The sequence below is a fragment of the Malaclemys terrapin genome, chromosome 1, assembly GCF_027887155.1.
Source record: "Malaclemys terrapin pileata isolate rMalTer1 chromosome 1, rMalTer1.hap1, whole genome shotgun sequence".
Taxonomy (NCBI): Eukaryota; Metazoa; Chordata; order Testudines; family Emydidae; genus Malaclemys; species Malaclemys terrapin.
Window position 1 is genome coordinate 96,277,393 of NC_071505.1, and position 7,814 is coordinate 96,285,206.

A 7,814-nucleotide genomic window follows, 5' to 3' on the forward strand; every position below is an offset into this window, starting at 1 on the left:
TAGTAGTTAAAATATCCACATTAAAGTAACCTCAGAGGTCCCAGAATGTGCACAAAGCCCTCTGGCAGTTGAGGCCCCAGCAGGCAAAAATATCCCTTAAGATCGTCCCTCAAAAAATATTTTCATAGGTTGGCAATAAAGCAAGAAAGAAGAAAATGAGTTAACATAGGAGACAGAGAATGAGATTTAACCAGCATGGAAATATACCAGCCCGGCAAAGGCCAGGCCACCTGATTCCCTCAGAGTGATCAGAGCATAAAAGATTCAAAAACACATGTTCATGTTCAGCCTTTTGTCTTCCTCTCTTTGGCACATTCCCTTTCATCTTTGCTTACCTCCATGTCTTCCTCACTAGAGAATGTGTGCACAGCTGCTTGGGAGAGGCCTCCTTCAGCTGCATGCCAGCTTTAGGGTTGAAGGTAGGAGACTGAGTGATTGTCTACATCTGCACAAGGGTTGCATCACAGACAGCGCTTGGCTCCCTCCAAATAGCCGGTCAAAGCTCAGCTCCATTCTGCTGATGCTCTGAAAAATTAATGCGATGCTGGCTCACTGTAATTTTTAAGTGTCTTTCCAGGAACACCTGCCTCTTCCAAGCAAACACATTGATTTAACAAGATGCAGGAAATCTCTGACTTGTCTATAATGGATTGGATAGGGCAGGCATGCTTAACTTTGGATCTGTTAGCTTGTTGGTCAAGTGATCTTCATTTCCCCAATGAAGGGAAAATAAGAGTTAATGGGAAGAGCTGTTAATGGGGAAAAACAGACTGGCACAGTATAGGATATATATGGATATTAAGCCTCTCCATAGCAACATTAATATGGTTATATTACAGACAGATTAGGTAGTGAGGCATATAGTTAAGGTTGCCTAACATGTTATATTGCAAGCCCCTGTTTTCAACTGCTTGTATAATATTACCAAATATTAACAACTTGGGATAAACTTTTCCATGCAAGATATCTGCCTCAGGCTGAAGTTTTTGACATTTCAGCAAAAAAGGTTTAGCTGTTGTAGAGAACAAAATTCGGGAAAAATAGTTTAACTTTTTTTTTTTTTTTTTTAAATTCCCCACCTTTTCTTTAAAGAGCTCTAATACCGCCATACTTGGAGCAATGATTTGAAATTTGACAGAGGGATAGTTTTGGGTGAGAGAAGTGCCTTTCCTGTCTCCAAGAATATCCACCTAGATTTGGTTGAGACACAAACTTCTGAAAATTGCCATCTGCACATGTTCAGTAGAGCTTCTTAAGAACATAAGAACGGCCATACTGGGTCAGACCAGAGGTCCATCTAGCCCAGTATCCTCTCTTCCGACAGTGGCCAATGCCATGTGCTTCAGAGAGAATGAACAGAACAGGTAATCATCAAGTGATCCATCCCCTGTCACCCATTGCCAGCTTCTGTCAGCTTTTGTTCTTAGAGGCTTGCTAAACATCTGTGCTTTTTTCTTTAATTTAAATTTGATTTTTTTATTTAAATGATAGAGATTTATTTAAAAAAAAATAAACCTATTTAAAATTAAATTAGAAATTGACAACCTATGTTAAACTTAAATTTACTATAATGTATTAATATAAATTAAATAATAATATTAAGCAGTCCATATTTGCTGCCAAGTTTTAAAGAAAGTTAAACACGTGTACTGGTGAAGTCACTGGCTAAGGATCTGGAACCTGAGTTTGTTGAAGTACTAAACCAACTTTTTACAGTGGTAGCCCCTGCTGAAAGTGCAGAGAGAATGTTTTCTTCATTTCAGTTTATTCAGCTAGTTCAGTTCAATGACAAGTTCATGCAAAGTTAAAAACCAATTGGGAGATGAAAAAGCAGGACAGTATGTTTTCCTCTCCCATTCTATGAATAAAAACTAGGTGTGAGAGGATGAGATCTACTAGTTCTAAAATCTTGAAGGACCTGGTAACCAGAAACAATCAGTTCAAATCATTTACTACAGCTTCCTTTATTTAAACAAAGGATTATCAAAAATGTTTTGCACATAATAATAAACTAAACTTATTCAAGTTTTTTTCTTATGAATCCTGCACATTTAAGATAGCATTTAAAAAGTTAAATAAAACTATTTTTGTTCATTTTTAATTGAGTTCAAATTTCCATCCAAATGCAGAGCAAGACAGACACGTTAAAAATTAATCATCTCATAAATAAGAAATACATCATTTATTGTTTTCTAACATAATAAAAATGTAAAAATTAAGAATCTGAATAAATATTGATTAAGCTATATAATTGCTTAAATAAATGTATATAGATGTAGTGTACCCTTCTGGTTAGCAAAAAGAATTCCCGGGTTGGCAGAGTTCTGTGCCTCTCATGTTCACAGCCCCTGCACAGAAGGAAGGAAGTATGGCCAGAGTGTATTTGAGCACCAGCTCTTTCTGACTGCTGGCAGTGCCATTTGGAGCTGTGCACAGACAGTCATAAATTAAAACAGACTTTGGGATGCTCTGAGGAGTTGAATCTGCTTGTGGCTGGCCCCAGAACTGAAAAAATCACAAAGGTAGCATAAACAGTCATTGTCCTCTATTTGGGACCTGTGCCGAGCACCATTTGGCCAAACCAGAGAACTGGGACCAGTATAAGTAGTATGCTCGTGCCAGGAACTTTGTCAAATAAGTCATAAGAAATATATATTGGAATTGACTTTATTTATCTTGCTGTGTAACTGTTTAGCTAGGGTTAAAACTGCCCTCTTAAAAATACCATTTTTCCAATTTGCTTTTCTCTCAGAGTTGAGGGGAACTCCAAGATCATCCATTGATCTGTGCCTGATGGGAACCACTAACCAAAAAGCTAGGACTGAAGTGAGTGACCTTTGCCTATACCAAGTGCCTGTTGCAGAAGCCAATGGACAGAGAAACAGAGAGCGAGAGACAGTTCCGACAGTAATGGGCTGTAATTGAGTTCTCAGCCTTGCTCTAACTGCCTCAACGCAATTGCCTGTGAAAATTGCTCTGTTTTATGCTCTTTGTTACATTCTGTCAAGCCCCATTTAAAATAATGAGGCCCCTTCGCTCACTTTTCCTCCATAGAGTTTGGAGCAGTCAAGAGAACTTTCAAAGGAAGAACAAAAACTGTCATGTGTGGAGAAGAGGGGGCTGTGCTAAATTACCGTGCCCAGGATCTTTAGAGCGGCTGTTAGTCAGACATGCCCTTGACGGAGGACAAATCAAACAGATATTATCCTGCTCTCTCTGCCAATCAGCTTCAGCTCCCAGGAGGTGCAAATTCATGCTGGATGCCCAATAAAACTGCTATTCTCTAAGCAGCTGCTCCATCTCTTTCATCGAGGGAACTAAGTCACAATGCACACTGCAGTGGCAGGACAGATATATGGCTAACGTGTCTCAAAAGATCTCCTGTCAAAGTCATATTTGGATTGACACTAGGCCGTATCCTGAGGGGTGCAGAGCACTTGCAACTTTGACTGTCTCCAAATGCTGAAGGTTCCCTTTGCGTGTGGGAAAGCTCCATCATCAAATCATTCATCTTAACATCGGGTAATTGCCATAACTCACACCATCTGCTGAAAATGCATAAAACCCCCATCTTTGTAATATCAGGCAGTAGAACCCATCACAGCAGGGACTAATAGATATTTTGCCCTTAGAGAGCACCTTCTATCATGGATTTTAAAGACTTTGCATACATTCAGAACTATCTCCCACAAACACCCTGTGGTAGGGGAGTTTTAGTATCCTCGTTTTCCAGAAAGGCTAACAGGCGTAGTAGGGTTAAGTGACAGGCCTAAAGCCATGAAAGTAGTCTGGCAGAGGCAGAAATAAAACCCAGATCTCCTCATTTCTAGGTCTATGTGTTAACCACAAAACCATCTTTCCTCACATATGCTAAAATACGGCCAGAAGCATTCGTTTTGGCATGAGTTAGCTGGCCAGGATCTCACTTCTGAGTCAGGAAGGGTAATGTGTTCAAGACCCAGAATAAAACTTAGGCAGCTACACAATAAAGGTGCTGTAGTGGGAGACCATTGAATCACTGGAGTGCTGGGATTTGGATGAACTGTTAAACTGAGTATTTTTCTCCTAGTCTGTTGTGAAGGTTAAAGGACCCATAGCAAATCCCATCCTTTCTACATCTGAATATCTGTTTTTTCTAACATCTGGAAGAAATCTAATGCATTGTGGAATTTCCAGTGGTAGGGAGAGCGGATTGAAAAATCAAAAATAGTTTTGCATGAAGTTATGAACTGGTTTTCATTTCGAAGTATTTAAAACAAAACCAGATTTGATTTTTCTATTTTTTTCAAAATTTTGATTTAAAAAAAACTCAAAATCAAACACATTATAAAAAGTTATCAAAAATCTGTTCACTGAAAATTGTTTTTTCAATCAAATCTTTTCTATCACATTTGATATTTTGAATAAAAAATTTCCAAATAAAAGTAATTGCAAAAGTCTAAAATTTCTCAGTAAAAAAGTAGATTTGGGGGCAAAAAGTTTCATTTTTTTCAAAAAAGGCAATTTTTTGATGAAAGACTTCATTTTAAAAAATCAGCCAGTTGTAGTGTTGAATTGAGCATTGAGGCAATCAGTGAGAGGGATCATTCATTTCCCTGCTTAATGTAATCTTTCCAAAGTTCCACAGATGGTGAGATGCTGTGGAAAATGACCAAGCAATTTACAGTAAAGGCAATTACTCATCCCAGAAACCAGGTGGGGTAAGCTGTGAGGGAATCAGCCTTTTGCAGAACCTGTAATGGCTTTGGAGCCTTTCCCCAAAGTGGCCCCTCAGGTGAGCGGGAGAGCTAGAGAATCCACACAGTATGACCACATAAATATATATGAGTATTTACTGGATTTTAAGCCTGTGCTGGAATCCTGGTTTCAAAGGAATCTGCAATTTGCCAAAGATTAAGATATTTTCCTTAAAATCTATTGCAATTTGTGGGAATTCATCCTTAGAAAACAAGGCTTGCTGAAAGAGACTGAAAAGATAAGTCCAAATCCATTCCAACAAATCTCTGGAAGAAGCTACAATCCCTTCCCCTTCTAGCTCTGGGGGAATATCCTTGAGAGAGGCAAAGTTCAGAGGTCTAAGCGTAGATCCAAGAACCAACAGATCCAACTCTTCAGTTCTAACAACAGCTTTGACACTGACTCACTCTGTAGCCCAGAATAATTTACAAGTTCTCAGTTTCCTTGTATACTAAATATCTACTGGTGCCATACAGGGATGGCATGAGGATTAGGTGGCATTTATTTATATAAACAAACAGAGGCTTGATGTACCAGGCATAGGATTGGCAGAATACAATTTTTATTTTATAACTTCAATGCATATCAGTTTATTTTTAAGCATTTTTTCTATTTATAATAATTTACATTTTCACAATTGTAAAAAATTATGGGTTGCTAAGCACTTTTTAAAAATCTATTTAAATTTTCAAAATTGCAGGAAATTTTGTGGGATGTGTGTGTGAGACAATAGGGGTTTCAGACAATAATTATTTAATGACCATATATTTTGAGATCCAAAAAGTTAAAAGTTTATAATGGTTAAAACATAAATTGTCAACATCACATGTCAAAATATACAAAGTAAATATCCTTAAATCAAACTCCGATAAGTTTTCAAGCAGCATTTTTCTGACTTTGCTTATCTGTAAATTTTGATTATCATTGATAGAAATATTTTTTCGTTTGTTTGTGCATGTGCAGTGAAATCGATGTTTTGCCTACATTTATCAATAAAATCTAATCCTTCCAAGTTTAACCATACACTAGGTTTGTGAGTAGTCATGTCCATTATCAAGTTTTGTCTTATTTTTCTGATGTGTTTTGCTGGGGCTCAACATCATAATACTGAGAGAAAGGTGGTTCAGAGCTCCCATTTCCTTTCTCTACCAGAGTTAGGAGGGTGGAGGATTCCCAGCTTTAGTGGGAATAAGCCAGACAGCAGATCCCAATATAAATGAATAGCCTCTTACTTAAATATGGGAGCTTAGGGCTTGTGGAACAGAGTGAGCTAGTACTTCAGAGGTATGGGTGGAGGAGGAGGCCACTTAAGATTTGCCTGAGTTACTCTGGATATATCTACACTGCAATCAAATTCCTGCAGGCCAAGTTTCAAAGTCCAGGTCAATTGACTCAGGACTTGGGCTGCATGGCTAAAAATTGCAATGTAGACATTTGGGCTTGGGTTGAAATCTGGGATCCAAGGCCCACCCTCCTCGTGGGGTTTCAGAGCCCAGGTTCCAGCCCAAACATCTACACTGAATTTTTAGCCCTGTAGACCAAGTTCTGTGAGCTCAAGTCAGCTGACCCGGGCCAGCTGCAACCATGCCACGGGTCGTTTATTGCATTGTAGACCTACCCTCTGAAACTAGAATGAAGGAGGGAAGAGGCCTGGCTCTCTCATATCTTATAACAGCTGCTGAGCATGATAGGAAAAGGGGAGGAATCTAGGACCCTTAAACACAGATTCTCCTCACTCCCTGGAATGAACAGAGAAGACAGCGGAGAAGAAGCAGGTGCCGGACTGACAGCAACCCTACGTAAGAGAATCAAGGGAAGGGCAAGAAGGGGCCCTGAAGGATTCATCACTCTGGTAACAACCTCCAACTGTAGTGCCATGTTTACTTGGAACATATTAGTCAGCCATTAGTTTTCTCTCCGTGCCACAAAGATCTCCAGACTGGGTGAAGTTCCTGGAAAACAAGTGAGACAAAACTAGAACCCTACCTGTGTGGAAACCTCTTTGTTTGTCTGCACTAGTAGCTCTATTCATTATTAAATGCGTCCTGTGTAAGAATGACTGAGATTCTACAGATCATGAGGCCAACAAATCATATTAGGGTGCGGGAAGGAAGAAAAATCCCATGTTTTAGGAGTACGGTTTTTGGGTCTATGTTCGCAATTGTTACACTTTGTCGCTTGGAACGGTTGTGGTGTTGTTAGCCATCTGCGTTGTGGTTTTAAAACTAAAAATTGTATCTCTTGGATGGCCTTTATCTCGCCACCTCTGTGATGGGCGGGGGCATCCTGATACACAGCCCAACAGCAATACACTAGACTACCAGGAGCAGGGCACAAACCATTATCCAAGAGAGGATGAGGAAAAAGGTGCTTAGTGTCATTCTGGTCAGAAGGAGGAGCTCCTCAAAGACTGTAAACATCCCTTCTCCCCTGCACTGGAGGCCCAGGATATGAGAGGCTGAGTCCTCAGTGTTCTGGATGTTTGCCTCTTAAGCCATCTTCCCCTGTGTAAGCAGCAATTTACCCCATTCAGCAATTCCCTCAGGCAGCACAGAAAGAAATGCAGTTTATTATTTAGTCATAAGCGTGGTTTTATGATCCCATAATTGGCAAGGAGACGAGAAAGGTTTGATATTCCATATCCAACCACATGCCGAGCCGCAGAAAGAGAGACAGGGCTGAGTCTGCAAGAAGGCTTACGATAACTCATTGCTAACAATCCCCAGGGCAGCCACTTTCTCTCCAATCCTTCACTTGTCTGTATTCATTATTTTCCCCTTCTTCATTCGTTTTGCAGACCTTCCTCTTCCATTTCACAAAGACACCATTTCCACTTCTCCCTCTGTGCTCTTCAGTATCGCAGAGTCTGGTTGTATACTTTTACTGTCTCTCTCCCGTTCTGTGCATGACTCTGTTCTTCTGTGTACGGTGTACAAAAAGGAGGCAATGAGACCTCCAGTGCTTATTGTGTGGTGTTAATTTGCCTTTTGCACAAATTTTATCCTTGCAGCTATTTATTATTGGCTATTTTCCTTACTAGACTTTTCTGAGTGCTGACATTGGGCTTCCTTTATTAT